Genomic DNA, 20660 nt, shown 5'->3' on the forward strand with positions numbered 1-20660 from the left:
GAGAGAAATTAAGGAATCAATTCCATATACAATCGCACCAGAAACCTTAAGATACCTAGGAATAAGCCTAACTAAAGAGGTAAGGGATCTATACTCTAGAAACAACAGAACACTTATGAAAGAAATTGAGGAATAGAGAGACAGGAAAACATTCCATGCTCATGGATTGGAAGAATAAAGATTATTAAAATGCCATTCTGCCCAGACAATCTACACCACACTTCTGCAATCTATACTTTCAATGCGATCCCTAACAAAATACCATTGACATTTTTCACAGAGTTGGAACAAACAATCCTAAAATTTGTATAGAACCAGAAAAGGCCTAAGTCATCAGGGAATGTTGAAAAAGAAAACCAAAGCTTGCATCATGATGCCTGATTTCAAGATCTATTACAAAGTTGTGATCATCAAGACAGCATGGTATTAGCACAAAAACAGACTCATAGATCAATGGACCAGAATAGAGACCCCAAAAATTGACTCTCAACTTTATGGGCAACTAATCTCCAACAAAGCAGGAAATAATATTCAATGGAAAAAAAGACAATCTCTTCAATAAGTGGTCCTGGGAAAATTGTACAACCACATGCAGAAGAATTAAACTGGATCATTCTCTTCATACAAAAAGATAAACTCTAAATGAATGAAAGACCTCAATGTGAGATAGGAGTCCATCAAAATCATAGAGGAGAACATAGGAAATAACCTCTTTGACATTGGCCACAGCAACTTATTTCAAGACATGTCTCTGAATGCAAGGGAAACAAAAGCAAAAATGAACTTTTGGGACTTCATCAAGATAAAAAGCTTCTGTCCAGCAAAGGAAACAGTCAGCAAAATTATGAGGCAACCCTTGGAATGGGAGAAGACATTTGCAAATGACATATCAGATAAAAGGAGAATTTGCAAATGACCTATCAGATAATGGACTGGTATCCGAGATATATAGAGAACTTTTTCAAACTCAACACCCAAAAAATAAATAATCCAGTCAAGAAATAGGCAGAAGATATGAACATACACTTCTCCAAAGAAGACCTGCAGATCACCAACAGACACATGAAAAAATGCTCCACATCACTTTTCATCAGAAAAATACAATCAAAACCACAAAGAGCTTCCACCTTACACCAGTTAAAATGGCAAAATTAACAACTCAGAAAACAACAAATGTTGGTGAGAATGTGGAGAAAGGGGAACACTCTTAAACTGTTGGTGGGAATGCAAGCTGGTGCATCCACTCTGGGAAACAGTATGGAGGTTCCTCAAGAAGTTAAAAATAGAGTTCCCTTATGACCCAGCAGTTGCACTACTGGGCATTTACCCTAAAGATACAGATGTAGTGAAAAGGGGCACATACACCCTAATGTTCATAGCATCAATGTCCATGATAGCCAAACTGTGGAAGCAGCTGAGATGTCCTTTAACAGATGAATGGATAAAGAAGATATGGTTCATATATACAATGGAATATTACTCAGCCATCAGAAAGGATGAATACCTACCATTAGCATTGACATGAATAGAACTGAAGGGGATTGTGCCAAGAGAGAAATAAGTCAAGCAGAGAAAGAGAATTATCATATGGTTTAAGTCATATGTGGATCATAAGGAATAGCACAGAGGAGGACAGGGGATGGGAAGGAAAACTGCTTGGAAAGAAATTAGAGGAGACAAACCATGAGAGACTCCAGACCCCAGGAAACAAACTAAGGATTACAGAAGGGAGAAGGTGGGGAGATGGGATAACCAGGTGGTTATCCTAGGTTATTAAGGAGGGCACATGTTGTGATGAGCACTGGGTTTTATATGCAACTAATGAATCTTTGAACATTACATCAAAAACTAATGATGTACTGTATATTGGGTAACTGAACTTTAAATAATTAAATAAATAAGATATTATTACAAACAATTATATATCAAACTGTTCAATTTAGAAGAAATGGATATATTCATAGAAACATACAATATTCTAATACTGAATTAGGAAGATCATAAAGAAATGAAAAATCTGAACACACTGATTACTAGTTAAAAAAAAATTGAATCAGTAATCAAAAACTCCCAACAAACAAAAGCCCAGGACCAGATGATTTCACAGGTAAATTCTACCAAATGTCTAAAGAATACCTAAACTTCTCAAACTATTCCAAAGAACTAGAGAAGATATGCTCCCAAATTCCTTCTACAAGGCTAGTATTAATCTGATACCAAAACCAGACAAGGATGCCATCAAAACTAAGCAAAATAAAACAAAATATTACAGGCCATATCTCCCATTAACATAGATGTAAAGATCCTCAACAAAATATTGGTGAATCAAATTGAACAATACATTAAAAGGAACATACACTATAATCAAGTGGGATTTATTCCAGGGATACAAGGATGCTTCAATATTTGCAAATCAGTCAATGTGATGCACCACCCTAATAAAACAAAACATAAAAATCTATGATTATATGAGTGAGTGAAGAAAAATCATTTGACAAAATTCAATATTCAATTATGATAAAAACCCTCAACAATGTAGGTAGAGAAAGAATATACCTCAACATAATAAAGACCATATATGACAAACTCAGAGCAAGTGTCATACTCAATAGTGAAAACCTGAAAGCTTTTCCTCCAAGATGAGGAACAAGACAAAGATATTCACTCTTGCCACTTTTATTCAACAATATACTGCAGCAATCAGAAGAGAAAATAAAGGTATCCAATTTGGTGAAGAAGTAAAACTGTCATTATTCACAGAACACATGATACTCTATATAGAAAACCATAAAGACTACATGGTAAAACTATTAGAATAAATGAATTCAGAAGTATTGCAAGATAAAAAAAGTAATATAGAGAAATCTGTTATGTTCCTATATAATAATGAACTCTCAAAAAGGAAAATTAAGAAAATAAACCTATCTTCAATGGCACCAAAAAGAGTAAAATACCTAAGAATAAATATAACCAAGGGAGTAAAAGACTTGCATTCTGAAAACTATAAGACACTTATAAAGACACTTTAAAAAAAAGTGTCTTTTTAAAATAGTGTTTAAAAAAAAAAAGACACTTAAAAAATTGAAGATGACATAAATAAATGAAAATATATACCATACTAATGATTTGGAAAAGTTAATATTTTTATCCTGTCCATACTACCCAAAGGAATCAACAGGCTCAATACAATCTTTATCAAAATTCAATGATATTTTTCATAGACCTAAAACAAATAATACTAACATTTGCATGGAACCATAAAAGACCCTAAATAACCAAAGCAATCTCCAGAAAGAAGAACAATGCTGGTGTCATGCTCCCTGATTTCAAACTATACTACAAAGCTATAGTGATCAAGAGCATATGATATTGCCACAGAAACAGACATTTAGAGGAATGAAATGTAATTGAAAACCCAGAAATAAATTCATGCTTATATGGTCAATTAATCTATGACAAAAAAGCGCAAATATACAATAGGAAAAAGACAGTCTTTTCAATAAATGTTGTTGGGAAAATAGAACAGCTACACACAAAAGAATGAAACGGGACCATTTTCTCACTCTGTATAAAACAAACAAACAAATAAATAATATATAAAAATATAAATTACTAAAGAATATTAAAGTAGGAAAAGTCCTGCAGATGCCTTTCACAATGTATAATTTTAATGATTTTTGCTGGACTGTACATATTGAAGAAAGACATCAAAGCTTACTCAGAATATCTCTTCATCGAAAACAATATTGAATCATGGAAATTTAATAAAAGAAACCTGAAAAAGTCCCATATAATCCCCAATTTGGAAGAGCTCAAGGTCCAGCTTGAAAAGCAGATGTAAAGAAGTACAGTTGGAGGGCGCCTGGGTGGCTCAGTGGGTTAAGCCGCTGCCTTCGGCTCAGGTCATGATCTCAGGGTCCTGGGATCGAGTCCCACATCGGGCTCTCTGCCCATCAGGGAGCCTGCTTCCTCCTCTCTCTCTCGATGCCTACTTGTAATCTCTATCAAATAAATAAATAAAATCTTTAAAAAAAAAAAAAAAAAAAAAGAAGTACAGTTGGAAGCTCTTCCTTTACTGTGGGTCAATGTCTTGGCCTCCTGCCCCTGGAAAAGCATCACATATGCACGCTACTAGTCAACAGAGGGACCTCAGCCTAATCAGTGTCTATTTGGCTTTTTTTAACTCTCTTCCCATGATGTGGCCAGCTCTGCCAAGAAGACCAGGCACATCCACTCTGCACCTGACTTTGAGCAAGGAGAAACAGAAAGATGAATACATAAATCCGGTTTCAATCGTACTTGCTCTTGCACATACCCAGAAATGTAGAGATCCCCCACTTCTATATTCACAAGCTTTTACCTGTTGTAAAGTGAATACATATCAAATAGCCTACTGGGACTTTATATCTTAGCATAAAATAATCTGAGTATTGAAGTAGCCAAAGGAACCAAGACAAATCTACCCAAGTAGTTTTTGGGAAAATAACTTACCTAAGAGAAATGGAAGGATACTTCATTTTTGGGGGGAAAAAACCCCCAAAACCTCTAGCTAAAATATCTTATCAATTTACCTACTTTTTGTGTAGTATATTCATATATATTTATTGATACATGTAATATGTATTGATAATTATTATTATAATTTTTATAATATTTGTTACATATAAATAGCTAATTATCCCTGACATAAATGCATAGTTTTAAAATATGTAATGAAACATGAAATGATTCCAACATGAATATAATACACCTCATAACCCTCCTTCCAAAAGTCTTATTGAATCAAAAAGGAAGATATAAATAAATTCATAATAAATTAAAAAATATAAAAATATAAATCAATGAATTAATTATTTAGGGTATTCCTAGAAAACAGGGATTAGAGTTCCATAAAAAGTAGAATAGAGGTATCAAGTTTCTGAGGTGGTAAGAAGAGTGTTTCGTCTCTAGTGGGACTCATGTAAATCTCCGTGTTAGTTTTTGTTTTGTTTTGTTCTGTTTTGTTTTGTTTTTAAATACAAAAAAACTGACATAGACCTAAGGCACTTAGGATAATTACTATTATCAAATAATGAAGTTAATTATTTTCTAATGAACCTATGTTTTCATCCTTTCAAGTCTCCTAAAAAATATACAACAGTTTTCAGAAATGATGCTACTTAATAAAAGCAGAAATAACTATTTTCTTAAGAAGGTAAACATGGTCCATCAATGATGTTGCCAGAAGGAACACCACCAAAAAGCCCCTGCCGGTGGAGACAGTGGGATAAAGCAAAGTGGCTTCAACAAAAAATAAAGGAGCAGGCTATTCCCCTAATTTCCAGAGAAGACTATTAAGATTTACACAGACCCCAAAACCAATCCTATTATTCACCAGAGAGAGGCAGTTGAAGAAAGAGACCTATAAAACTGCAGAGAAAACTTACCTGTCCACCTCCTCAGTGGCCCTCAACTTTGGGTATACCTTGGAGTCAAACTGAAAAATTCTAAAATTACTGATGCCTGAAGGTTATAATTTACTTTGTGTTACATGCAGCTTGGGCATCATTTTTGTTTGTTTGTTTGTTTTTTGTTTTTGTTTTTTATGTTCCAAGTGAGTCTAATTTACAGTCAACTTTTTGGTAAATACTATTCTACTAAGCATGTACATATTAGAATCATTTCAGCCAGGAGTCACAGAAAATGCAAGCAATAACATGTATTGTTTAAAAGAAAAAAGAAAAAAATAACCCACAAAATATTCCTAAGCAGAGCAGGGTTTAGTTAATTCAGTGACTTAAAGGTGTCTTCAAATGCTGCCTGTTTTTCCCCTTTGCCATCTTCCATAATGCTGCTTCCTTCCTTTTATGATAAAAAGGAGTGCTATAGCAGCTACATTCTCACACAACGCTCAAAGACAGAAAATGCTTCATTTATTTTTTGAAAGGTGACAAAGTGTTTTCCAAAAGCTAGAAATAGGTCACTGTTCACTTCTAAACTTACTAACAAGAGGAATATGCTTAGTATAATTACCCTGGACCTAATAGTATTTACTCAAGACCTTTGGGACAAAGGTAGACACCAGAACAAGGGCTCACACACTGAAAACTGTATTTAAAAACTCCTCCTAGCCTTTATGATTTTTTCTAAACTTTTATAGTTATCTCTACTACATCATAAACCTTCTTTAAGTAACTCACATTCTTTTAATAACATTATGTAATGTTTTAAAAAATAGAATTCTTTTTGCTCTTGAAATGCCTACAGATTTAATTTGTGAACAAATATAACTGACTCTAGTTATTCATAGAATTTAACTGGTGGAGTCTGAAATTCCACAACATATATATTACTTAATTATTGGTTTGCTTTCCCCCAACTCATAACAATTAACAGTAGTCATTCAGCATGCTGTGAGCAGCTATTATGACTCAAAGAGAGACATGGAGAAATGATATTAGTGCGGCACAAAAATTGTTCAGTTATAAGTGGTTACTTAAGAATGGCTTTGATTTAAAAATAATGACTTTGTTGTACATATACATCAATAACTACTTTTGTTATTGATCTTTTATCTATATAAAATTAAAATTGTACATGAAGAGTCAGCAGAGTGAGAGAGAGCAAGAGAGGAAGAGCAAAGAGGAATTGTATGTCTGTGTTCCAATTGCCTCATGACTGCATTATTGAGAAAAGTTTGTTTGGTTTAAACTGGCATTTTTACTTCAGATTTTTCCTCATTAATACCACCCTTTGAACTAGTTAGAACCACATTTTAAATGGAACCAGGTGACACCTTTAGGGAAAATAATCTTATCATGTAATTCTTATTTCCTCAGAAAGTAGCTTTCAATTGCAGTATGTTTGATACTTTTGTAACGCATCATTATTGTTATCTAGGGACAGGGTTGTTTAAATAACCTGAATTACTTGAATTAATTAACTTGAATTACAATAATATAAATGCCCAACATGCTGTTACAGTATCTTGTTCTTAAAGTTACCATAGTTCAATAAATAACTTAATGTCTGTGTTTCTATATGCTCCTTTATAATAGAACACCAGTTCTTTGATACAATGATTAATAGGATATAAGCTATGTAAATTTATGAGCCATTTCTGACAGAACCTCTCCACCCCTGATACCACTACTGCAGAAACATTAGGTATGGGCCTACAAGTTTCTACTGATCCTTTGGAAGCTGTAGTTCTTAGGAGAGCTTCTCTAAGGAGAGTAATATATCAGATGGATTTAGCAGGAATGTAAAACAAATTGACAGAACTATGTGCTCAGATTAAACAGGGTCAAGAAGGCTCAACCAGATACTTAGAGATACTAACCCAAATAGATCAAGGACTCCCATTTTCATTTTTAAAGGGCCTTAGTTTAGAACAATTTGGTTTAGTTAAGAGTATTAGGTTTTTTTAGTGTTAAACTATTTCACTGAGAAAAACAAACACATGATGGAGACAAATGTAACACAAAAGTTGATTTGATATAGAAGTCCCTTGGGATTTTGTGTTCCATAATTCATATGACACTGAAGTCCCTAACATTTCTTGGGTTTTGCTTCCAGCCTCTTCCTTCTAATGTTTTTTTTTTTTTCCCATTTTCCAACTTTTTTTTTTTTTTAAGATTTTATTTATTTGACAGAGAGAGAGAAATCACAAGTAGGCAGAGAGGCAGACAGAGAGAGAGAGGGGAGGAAGCAGGCTCCCTGCGGAGCAGAGAGCCCGATGCGGGGCTTCATCTCAGGACCCTGGGATCATGACCTGAGCCGAAGGCAGAGGCTTTAACCCACTGAGCCACCCAGGTGCCCTCCTTTTCCAACTTTTTGATTCCAAAAAGGAGGTCATGCATGAGGGTGTTTCAAAAAGAAAAGTAGCAGTTTCGTGTCAATATTTCTTGATTAACATACTAATTTTTGTGAATATTAGAAAGTGAGGGAAATACATCCATTCTCTTAAAAGTACAAAAATAAATGTGATTGAATTTCCTGAAACCCTTCTTTATTTTCTTTTTCTCCTGCAGTTGTATGATTTGTAAAATGTTCTTGTTATTATGTGTGTTTATCAGAAAGTACTTTATATTATAATGACTTATGCATTGCCATTTTTCCTTTTAATTGTAAGAATAACATAAGATTACTTTATCATTAAGAGATTCCAACTGTGTGGCACTGTAACAGGAGTAATGTGTCAGCAAATATGAAGGCAAAATCTCACCTCTCTTCTCTCTTCAGTTTGGTGCTTCGCACCCATTTACATGCTTATCACTTTTTGGCATATATGCTATCTGCTTTAAGTATTTACTTAACTATATGATTTGAATATTTTTTCATGTGACAACATATAGGTCTAAAAATTTTCCATTTTTTTGGTAGTAAAATATATATAAATTTTAACATTTTAACCATTTCTAAGTGTGCAATTCAGTGACATTAAGTACCTTAACATTGTTGCTTGACCATCACCACAGTGTATCTCTGGAATTTTTTTTTTCTTAAACTGAAATTTTATAGCCTTTAAACTATAGAACCCCATTCCTTTCTTCCCCAGCCTCTGGAAAACACCATCTTATTTTCTGTTTCTATGAATTTGACTACTTTAGTTACCTCATCTAAGTGGAACCCTACAATATGTGTCCTTGGAAAGTAGAACAATACAGTATTTGTCCTTATGCGTATTTTACTTAACATCTAGCTTATTTTATTTAACATAATGTCTTCAGGTTCCTAAATATTGTAGCATGTGTCCAAATTCCATTCCTTTTTAAAGCTGAAAATATTCCATTTTTTGTATCTATCACATTTAGTTTTATCTTTTCATCCATAGATGGACATTCAGGTTGTTTCTACACTTTGGCTATTGTGAATAATGCTGCTATCAGTGCAGGTGTACACATATCTGTTCTACCTCTGCTTTCAATTCCTTTCAGTATATGCTCAGAAGTAGAATTGCTGTGTATTGTCTGGAAGTCCCATGTTTACATTTTGAAGAGCCACTACACTGCTTTCCACAGCACCTAGACCTCCTTATATTCTTACCAGCACTCACTGTTATTTGGCATCAAGCATATTGGTGACCCAAGCAAGAATCCCCCTGCTGAACCCAGTTTATTCACAGAAATGTGAGAAACATTTTTTTTTTTCCGGCTACTGAATTTAACTGTCTTGTTACAAAGCAAAGTAACTCAAACAGAAGTTGGAAACTGGAAATCGGGTGATGTGGCAACTTACACATGTGACATTAGGGAGTGGGCAGCAAAATAAAAACTGGAAGCTCCTCAAGCAAACCATTAGAGTATTACTCAACGACACTGAAAAAAATATTGACAGAGTCTGGAGGAAAAAGGGATCCACATTATGTAATGTCAGAACTTTTGGCAACACTATCTCACTTGTGGTGAGAAAAGGGAATATGTAACCAGCTGGGGATTTCTGCATGGGATTTCCATGCGGGATAAAAGAGAAAACAACATAAGTGACTCTTAATCTCACAAAACAAACTGAGGGTTGTTGGGGGGAGGGGGTTTGGGAGAAGGGGGTGGTATTATGGACATTGGGGAGGGTATGTGTTTTGGTGAGTGCTGTGAAGTGTGTAAACCTGGTGATTCACAGACCTGTACCCCTGGGGATAAAAATATATGTTTATAAAAAATAAAAAATTATATTGAAAGAAAAAAAAAAAAGAGAGAAAACAACAGTTTAGGTCTCTAGAAGATTTTAGAGAAAATAAAGTATCTAGGACTTACTAAATTCAATAATAAAATTATTTCTTATCATGTTACATTCAGCAAAAGTGATACATACTAATAAATGGATTAAGAGTAAAATACGTTAAATGTACAGATATGGGATCTTTATTGAGACCTTAAAGTGATTTAACAACATATTTGTTAGACCCACTGTGTCAGAAAAGAAAATTTCTAAAAATATTGCAAGAATTTTCTCCTAATTCTTTGATTCTAAATATAAGGTAGAGAGAAGATTGGCTCAGAGATATTTAAGGACATGGCTTTTTTTTTTTTTTTTTCTATTTTAGTGAACTCTAGTAAGATTTATAGATGTAAGTTCTTTAGAGTCTGGAATATTAGGAATTTTTCAATTAAAGACTGTATAACTTAAATAATTTTATATATTCTAATTGTATTGTTCAATTGATAACATCTGACAAAGTTATCAGTATTATTTATATAATAGCTATAATATCTTCCTCATTTTTTTAATGTCAGCTGAAATTATGCACAAGTATTGTTATTAGGGTCAAGGAGGTAACAAAGGTACTTACAGTAGTATTAAAATTAACAAAGGTAATGCCATTTTTACTTCTAACATTTCTCCTTAGGAAAATTTTAGTCAATCACATTACACTGTGATTAGATGTTTTGTGTGTGTGTGGTTTTTTTTTTAATACAAATTAAAAACATTTGTTTAAGAATCTAGTTTTTAGGGTTGCCTGGGTGGCTCAGTGGGTTAAGCCTCTGCCTTTGACTCGGGTCATGATCTCAGGGCCCTGGCATCAGGGTCCTGGGATCAAGCTCCTCTGCTCAGCAGGGAGCCTGCTTTCCCCTTTCTCTCTGCCTGCCTCTCTGCCTACCTGTGATCTCTGTCTGTCAAATAAATAAATAAAATCTTTAAAAAGAAAAAAAAAAAGGGGGGTACCTGGGTGGCTCAGTTGATTAAGCATCTTCCTTCAGCTCAGGTCATAATCCCAGGGTTTGGGGATTGAGTCCCACATCAGGGACTCCCACATGTTTCTCCCTCTCCTTCTGCCCCTTTCCCTGCTCATTCTCTCTCTCTCTCTCAAATAAAGAAATAAATATTTTAAAAAATGTAGTTTTTAGAAGTTTAGTTTAACTTAACATTTGATACCATGAATCACAGATTTTTCTATGTTACATATATGGCTTTAAAGGGCTTGATTCTAGAAAAAATTTTGCTTTTACTTTTCTTATTAACAGTAATAACCAGCTTTCACATGAACAAATGCTGTATGGCTGGTGAAAATAATTCAGCCTATTCTGGCTTCAATGGTGTTTCCATCTGTAGAAAGAATCTTCCATGGAGGTGAAATTATTGTATCAATTTGCTAAAAAGCAACCCTAATCATTCATCAAGTCTTGATTTCTAAATTTGCACTTTTATCGATGTATATTAATTTATTGTTGTGTATAAAAGTATATATTTGTTGATTAACTTTATAAAATTTAAATGTTTGTGATATCCCAGTGAGCATAAAACCTAGTATCTTGGTTGCATCTATTTACTTAATTGATTTCTGTATTCAGAGGGATTCTGAAACACTAAGCACACAAGCAATAATCATTCAGGCAGTTTCAGAGGCCTCTGAATATTGTGTTCCAATGATCCACAAACTCTTAAAAGAGAAGATGAAAAAAGACTTAGCAGTGCCTTTGAATATCATGAATAGTTGTTATTTTTTTCTCTGATTCGTGGAAATGAATCACTGTATATTTGCATTGGAGCATTCACTTCCATTGAAAAAATTATTTTATCAAGGGTAAAAATGTTAGCTGAAGATTAAACTTTCACATTATTTGAGAAACTGCTCACACACTTCAATAAATGATAGTTTAAAAAGTATAAATATTAAATATATGGATATTTTTTAAAAACCGTTTCTACTTTTGTGTTTATATAATCATTCTGACTTGTGCTGGGGCACAAGTAAAGGCAATTTTCCACAAATTACTCTAATAAACCACTGGATTGATATCCACTGGTATCAAATACCAGATGGATAATTGCTTACAGGTGTTTCCTCATAGAATAATTCTATATAGCAATAAAAATATCAATTTCTATTATTCTGTGTTTCCTAAAGTATCTCAAAGTTAGTAGCTATGCATTAATATGAATTTCAGTAATAAAAGTTTCTATGTTCTCATTAATCTTCCTGTCTAGAGGATCAGATTAGATCTAGAGGATTAGAAAATCAACAAGATTAGAAAGTTTTCTTCACCAGACTTTAAAATATTTATAAAGCAATATGCATTAATTTGAATCACCAATTTGTTAATTCTAAGTGACTGTGCATGTGTGTGTCAGGAATGTTGTGTGTCTAGAGTCATATAAAATAGGTTTTTGGAAACATAGCACTAGCCACATTTATTTTATGAGGATGAAGTTCTTTTTATATTTTAATTTGCATAAGAATTTTGGAATTACCATGACTACAATTTTTCCCACTTATTTTTCTGTTCAGATACATAGGGGAGAGAGAGATTGACAGGATTATTTAGGTTGGACATTGTAGCCTGTGCTTCTTGTAGCAATCTTTTGGACATCTTAGAGGAAGAGTAATTTTGCCAGTTTTTACTGGGGCCCAAAGCGAGAGTACATTCTTCAACAGTCCTGGAAAGCAAGGCAGAAATTTTGTAAATTTGGCTTAATAACTCAACAGATACAATAGCCCTTTTATTTTCTGTAGTATGTATGTTCGATATATGGAGCTTCTGGAAAACTACAATAAAATGGGATTCTCCAGATAACCATTCTATTCCTGATATATAGCCCCAGGCTTGATATTGAGCCAGGTAAAGACAGACTAGGCTCCTGAACTTCTGTTGCTAAAAGGTCATGCAATCTGAGCTTCCATTCATGAACTGAGCTGTCAAACTAAAATGTGGAATATGGGGGCGCCTGGGTGGCTCAGTGGGTTAAGCCTCTGCCTTCGGCTCAGGTCATGATCCCAGGGTCCTGGGATCCAGCCCCACATTGGGCTCTCTGCTCAGTGGGGAGCCTGCATCCCCCCCTCTCTCTCTGCCTGCCTCTCTGCCTACTTGTGATCTCTGTCTGCCAAATAAATAAATAAAATCTTTTAAAAAATTAAAAAAATAAAATGTGGAATATATACAGCAGCACTCTATTACTAAATGAATGTAAAACATAGATTAGATTAGATTTAAGGAGATTCTATTGCATAATCAAGTTCTTGAAACCCAGATATTCCCAATGCCCTTGCATTGACACCTTTCCTCAACTCCCTATTGACCTCATTTGGCTTTCCACATACAGATGTCTGAGGAATACTGCAGCATGAGACTATGAAGTGTCTGGTTGTTTATAATTAGAGTTGACCAGAGCTATGGATCCACTTAAATCCATGGACATCACTAATGATTAGGCTGGCGAGAGTTATTGAAAGAACATTAAAGGGACAGTGACAAGAGGCACTGGAAAGAGGTATAAAGATGGTCCTTAATAACCGGAACAAGGTGTAAGGATGGCCAGCGAAGGACATCCCTTGCAGATGAGGACTTTAATAATAAGACAAGTGATAGGACTCAAACTCTTGATATCACTCTGTCTCTTTCTCCACTCCAGCATTCCTCAATATGATCATTGACAAAGGGTAATGATGGCAGGACTGCCATTGAAATAACGCATGGACTAACAATACAGGCTTCTGCACATCACTATCTATATGGTCCTTTTAATTGCTTTTGAAACACAGCTTTTAAAAAACAGAAACCAAAACTAATCATCTTGTAAGACACAATTTATTATACAATTTATTGTAAGACACAATTTAGCCTAGCAATAGACTAATTACACTGGACTCCATTGTGGAAGGTGTTGAAGGAAATGGTTCATAGTGCTTCTACATGTCTTATGGCAACTCTTCAAAACTATCTTTCAAGGATGTCTCCATAGCAAATAGCTTTGAAAGCTACATATACTAAAATTGAAAGCTACAGATAACATTTTCTTCTGGGTCAGAGGCCAGATTTGTTTCTTAATCAATATAACAAAGATAAAAGACTCCCCCTCCAGAGCAAATATTGGTGTGGTTTTCTCAGTCCACTTTTAAGCTCAGTGTTCTCTGGCTTTAACAAAGAACTCTGTGTATTACATTTATATGAGGTCATTTGGATTCAAATCTGTGAGACTGGAAGGGAAACTAGAAACTGATACAAACATGAAGTTCTATCTTCCTATGAGGCTATGAGTAATAAACTGTCTAATTCCACCTGGGTTCAGATTTCTTACTGATAGAATCTATGGTAGTATGGCAAGAAAATCTAGGATCTCGCTGCTGCATGGTAATTGTTTCACTTGGTAGAGAACATCTTCTCATTTAATGCACTGTTTTACTGCCCACAGTTCTCACACCAGCACTATTCCTGAAATTACTGAATCCGTTGTTTACCATCACGTTTCTCTATGATACTGCTTTCTAAAGAGTAAATAGGCTCATGCCCACAAATGATCCATTACCTTAAAAAAAAAAAAAAGGCAGTTAACATTATGGAATTAACTACTGAAGTTCAGAGACAGAATTAGTTGAGTGACAACACTTACCAAAGACAAACCATAAGTGACTCTTAATCTCACAAAACAAACTGAGGGTTGCTGGGGGGAGGGGGTTTGGGAGAAGGGGGTGGGATTATGGACATTGGGGAGGGTATGTGCTTTGGTGAGTGCTGTGAAGTGTGTAAACCTGGTGATTCACAGACCTGTACCCCTGGGGATAAAAATATATGTTTATAAAAAATTAAAAATTAAAAAAAAAAAAGCACATCCTGTGTATCATAAAAGCCCTGAACTAGTAACCAATATATGGTACCATTTCTCTCATAAAAGCCAGAATATACAGGTCTGGGAACCAAGGATGTGGAAGAAGACATGGCTTCTTTCCCTAGTCCCCAAAATCTCTCTTAGCATTTTACTCCTCGACACTGAAGACTTCTGTTGGATTAGAGGTCTCTCTCTCTCTTTTTTTTTTTTTTTTTTTTTATTAAGGAGGAAAAATTTCTACTACAAAACAAAACATTATAAGCATTAAGCTGGAAATGAAGAATCCCACCTAACCACTTTAAGCTTATCATGGTACTGAATTAAGACAAAGAAATGACATCTTTCAAGAGGTGGATCATTTCTTAATATTTCATTTTCTAGAGTAAAAATGATAGGAAACTGTAAGAACTGCCTACAGTCAGGTTAACAGCTTTTATAATCTAGGCTGTATCTTAGTCACTTGTTCAATAGGGGAAAAGTGATGAGTGGAATACACTGTTAGCTTCCAGCAAATAGAGATCTATGAGAGAATCTTCCCCTCTGACAGGGATTCTCTTCTAGTACTTTCTCTGACAGGTATTAGAAGTAGGCATACTCTTTGCTCATCTAATTCTTCCAATATTCTTAGATAAAAAGCAATCCTATTTCCCAGTGGTTTATTTATTATTAAGGTCTATCTGACAGAAATCTGAATGTAGTTTTTTTTTTTTTTTATTGCCTTAACTGATTTAATTATTTGGGGTTTCTTCAGGAAAAGACTGTGATATGAGGATTGTCATAAAATTGGTTTATTTATAAGGTGTTCCCAGGAAACACTAGAGGGAACAGGAGGAATTAGAGAAGGAATGAAGGTCAACATAGAATGTCTTATTAAGCAAGTTATTATCGTGGACAACTAAAGATAAATCCTGCTTTGAAATTAAGTTACTCCAACTAAGTTACTCAGCACACAGCTGAGTTAACTCACTTGGAGGTATGGGGCCTGGGATATGCACTTATCAATTCCTATTTGTCTCTAATTAAGAGCTGCTCCCAGGGGCATCTTAATTCATTGTCACTTCCATGTGACATGGGCATACCAGGTTCCAGAGGCAGAGAACACGCTCAGGGAAAGAAGCACAGAAGGTGGTAGTTTTAACTTAGTCTGTTAGGGAAAAAAAGTTAAATACTGACAGGACTTTTCAGTGCACTGAGAACATCTACCACCCATTTTATTCGATTAGTGAAACAAAATTTATTAATCTTAAAATACACTCTGTTTAATAATTCCAGATAGGAGGAAAAGGAGTATTTTTGTGTTTTGTAATATTTTGTTTTGTTTCCTCAGACTTCTTTACCTCATCATTCATGGTATAATAGTAAAAAATGAATATTCAAAATTCTCTCATGAAGGTTATAATCTTATGTCAAGAGCTAGATTATTATATCACATCAAATAAGGTCAATGAGATAATTATACGGGAAAGTGCTCTGTAGTGCTATAATGATTTCAGTTAATTAATTCCATAAATTCACTCACATTTAAAGATCAAATAGCACTGAATGTCTTAAACAGAAGTGCTAAAAATTAATCAGGTAAATGGATTTATTTTCTTTTTTTTTTTCTATTATTATTTTTTTAAATTTTTTATTTTTTATAAACATATATTTTTATCCCCAGGGGTACAGGTCTGTGAATCACCAGGTTTACACATTTCACAGCACTCACCAAAGCACATACCCTCCCCAATGTCCATAATACCACCCCCTTCTCCCAAACCCCCTCCCCCCACCAACCCTCAGTTTGTTTTGTGACTTTTTATCTTTGGAGGTGTAGTTATAAACTAAGGAGATCAGTGACAAAAAAATTTTATATGAGAAAAGAAATCATGATGAGTACATTGTTCAATGAAATTGAAAAATAAAAAATTACTTTAAGAATTCATAGTGGAAATGAAATAAATATCTATTCTGAAAATCAAAGATTTTAGTGTAGATTTAAAAACTGAATAATTTATCCAAAACGTTATTTTCTAAAGTCAAAAATTAGAGTATGTGTTTATATATAACTATATATAGTTAATATAAGTGTCATATATTATATATGATATTAATTATATATAATGTATAAATTATAAATTATATTATAAATTATAATACAAAGTATAAATTATGTAAATATATATACTTAATAAAATCACTAAAATCACCTTGAATGTGAAGGTTATTTTAAAAATGCAATAGAAATCTTTAAAACAGCTTTATAATGGCCAAAATGAAGTTTAAGTACTACAGTGCTATTTTTGAAATGTACATCAGAATAAAAACAAAAACACTGATTTTGGACTAAATATATTTATCTTTTAATAACTTATTTTTCTAAATATTTCCGATTTCTAGCGCCTGGCTAGCTCAGTAGGTAAAGCATGAGACTCTTAAATATTTCTGATTTCTACATTTTGCCTACATTTCTATAAAAATATGTTGATATAAAAGTAGATAATTATAAAATGGATCCTTTGGCATCACAGTTGATAAACCTTAAAAAGTCCACTAAAATATGGGATGCCTGAGTGTCAGTTAAGCATCTGACTCTTGATTTCTGCTCAGGTCATGATCTCAGGGTTGTGAGATTGAGCCTCATAGGGCTCCACATTCAGGGCAGAGTCTGCTTTTGATTCTTACATTCTCCCCTTGCCCCTCCCCCTCTCTCTTTCCCTCTCTAAATAAATTTAAAAAATAAAAGGATAAAATCCACTAAAATATGAAATGTTTTACTATAAATAAAACCTATAATGAATTCTAAGTCAAAAATACCTGGCTCTTACCAGCTGCAATTTTTATCATCAGTGCATTCCATGAGTTTCTCAGTAACACTGTTCTCTGATATCAGGCATGCTGGTTGGGGAATTCTTATTGAAAAGAGAAAGGACATACAAAAGAAGAAAAAATGTATGAAGAAAAATCTGTTAGTGCTCAAATCAGGTGAAAGAGAAATATACCTGCCAGATAATCACAGAATTATTTGCAATATATTGCACAGTTGAAAAAAGGAGAAAGCGAAGGATTCATTGGTTAGTGTGTGATTCACAGCAAACCAGGGAAAAGCCAAAAGACAATATAAGAAAATGTAATTACAAAATCTCAAACAGAACATAGTAATATCCTTTCTCTAACACATGCATACCACCACCACCTTACTAGGTAAGATTGGTTTTAAAGAGAGATTAGGGAGAGCTGTGGATATTTATTTTGTTCCATAATGACAAAATACATGATATTTTGAGCAAGACTTCAAGCCAAGATCCATTAGGCATGTAAAGCAGGAGAAATTCTGCACTGTATAGAAGATAAATTCATGCTACCTTATGTTAAGGAAATTCACTAGCCAATAAACGAATCCTTGAAATTCTGGCTGGTGACCTTCAGTAAAAAAAAAAAAAAAAAAAAAAAATTTGCTAAGCTTAGTAAAAGTTTTATCACCAGGGAACATTTGGTGATTAATAACAACAACAATAATCACCAAATTTTCCAGTCTAATAGATGGAAATCATTCTACGTGTCTCAAATATAGAATAATTATAGATAATATTTAAATATTAACAGTAATGGCTTGGCTTAAGAAAGTAAAGAATATAAATTGAAGAGCAAACATAAAATAATTATAAACAATTTGTAAATATAAAAGGAATTCCTTCGGTTAAAAACAAGTAAGTGTTAGAAAAGGAAGTTCAATAAAAATAGTTTTGGGAGGTAAAACTATGGGCTGTGGGCCGCCTGGGGTCTGGTTCTGAATGTAGGGAGAGGAGCCCTGGAAGGGTACCATAAACTAACTTTAATCCAATCAGGAAAAGACCAAGAATCAAAACTGGGAAATTGGTGCTCCTCTGTAAAAGACAGTAGCTATAAAAAACAGTTCTCATTTTGTCTTTCAGAATCTGAACTACATTCTTATCCTTGGAGATTTCTTTGATATATGACTATGGAAGTTAAATATCAGTTCCCACCCTGGAAGCCAAAAATGCAAAATAATTGGGTTTTCAATCTAGCTTGCAGTAAAGATTTGTTGACTTAGATTCTTCCAATCGTACACACTCATGACAGATTTGAGATTAATGTGCAACCTACCTGAATCTTTGCCCATAAATTCTTGCCATTTTATTTTCTTATCTCTATATATGAACTGTTGATTTTAACCAAGCTCTCACCTTCTATTTTTTTTTTTTTTTATTTTTTATTTTTTATAAACATATATTTTTTATATACATATATTTTTATCCCCAGGTCTGTGAATCACCAGGTTTACACACTTCACAGCACTCACCAAATCACATACCCTCCCCAATGTCCATAATCCCACCCCCTTCTCCCCAACCCCCTCCCCCCGGCAACCCTCAGTTTGTTTTGTGAGATTAAGAGTCACTTATGGTTTGTCTCCCTCCCAATCCCATCTTGTTTCATTTATTCTTCTACCCACTTAAGCCTCCATGTTGCATCACCACTTCCTCATATCAGGGAGATCATATGATAGTTGTCTTTCTCTGCTTGACTTATTTCGCTAAGCATGATACGCTCTAGTTCCATCCATGTTGTTGCAAATGGCAAGATTTCATTTCTTTTGATGGCTGCATAGTATTCCATTGTGTATATATACCACATCTTCTTGATCCATTCATCTGTTGATGGACATCTAGGTTCTTTCCATAGTTTGGCTATTGTGGACATTGCTGCTATAAACATTCGGGTGCATGTGTCCCTTTGGATCACTACATTTGTATCTTTAGGGTAAATACCCAATAGTGCAATTGCTGGGTCATAGGGCAGTTCTATTTTCAACATTTTGAGGAACCTCCATGCTGTTTTCCAGAGTGGCTGCACCAGCTTGCATTCCCACCAACAGTGTAGGAGGGTTCCCCTTTCTCCGCATCCTCGCCAGCATCTGTCATTTCCTGACTTGTTGATTTTAGCCATTCTGACTGGTGTGAGGTGATATCTCATTGTGGTTTTGATTTGTATTTCCCTGATGCCAAGTGATATGGAGCACTTTTTCATGTGTCTGTTGGCCATCTGGATGTCTTCTTTGCAGAAATGTCTGTTCATGTCTTCTGCCCATTTCTTGATTGGATTATTTGTTCTTTGGGTGTTGAGTTTGCTAAGTTCTTTATAGATTCTGGACACTAGTCCTTTATCTGATATGTCGTTTGCAAATATCTTCTCCCATTCTGTCAGTTGTCTTTTGATTTTGTTAACTGTTTCCTTTGCTGTGCAAAAGCTTTTGATCTTGATGAAATCCCAGTAGTTCATTTTTTCCCTTGCTTCCCTTGCCTTTTGCGTTGTTCCTAGGAAGATGTTGCTGCGGCAGAGGTCGAAGAGGTTGCTGCCCGTGTTCTCCTCAAGGATTTTGATGGATTCCTTTCGTACATTGAGGTCCTTCATCCATTTTGAGTCTATTTTTGTGTGTGGTGTAAGGAAATGGTCCAATTTCATTTTTCTGCATGTGGCTGTCCAATTTTCCCAGCACCATTTATTGAAAAGGCTGTCTTTTTTCCATTGGACATTCTTTCCTGCTTTGTCGAAGATTAGTTGACCATAGAGTTGAGGGTCTATTTCTGGGCTCTCTATTCTGTTCCATTGATCTATGTGTCTGTTTTTGTGCCAGTACCATGCTGTCTTGATGATGACAGCTTTGTAATAGAGCTTGAAGTCCGGAATTGTGATGCCACCAACGTTGGCTTTCTTTTTCAATATCCCTTTGGCTATTCGAGGTCTTTTCTGGTTCCATATAAATTTTAGAATTATTTGTTCCATTTCTTTGAAAAAGATGGATGGTACTTTGATAGGAATTGCATTAAATGTGTAGATTGCTTTAGGTAGCATAGACATTTTCACAATATTTATTCTTCCAATCCAGGAGCATGGAACATTTTTCCATTTCTTTGTGTCTTCCTCAATTTCTTTCATGAGTACTTTATAGTTTTCTGAGTATAGATTCTGTGTCTCTTTGGTTAGGTTTATTCCTAGGTATCTTATGGTTTTGGATGCAATTGTAAATGGGATTGACTCCTTAATATCTCTTTCTTCTGTCTTGCTGTTGGTGTAGAGAAATGCAACTGATTTCTGTGCATTGATTTTATATCCTGACACTTTACTGAATTCCT

The sequence above is a fragment of the Mustela lutreola genome, chromosome 1 (genome assembly GCF_030435805.1).
Source record: "Mustela lutreola isolate mMusLut2 chromosome 1, mMusLut2.pri, whole genome shotgun sequence".
In the NCBI taxonomy this organism is placed as follows: domain Eukaryota; kingdom Metazoa; phylum Chordata; class Mammalia; order Carnivora; family Mustelidae; genus Mustela; species Mustela lutreola.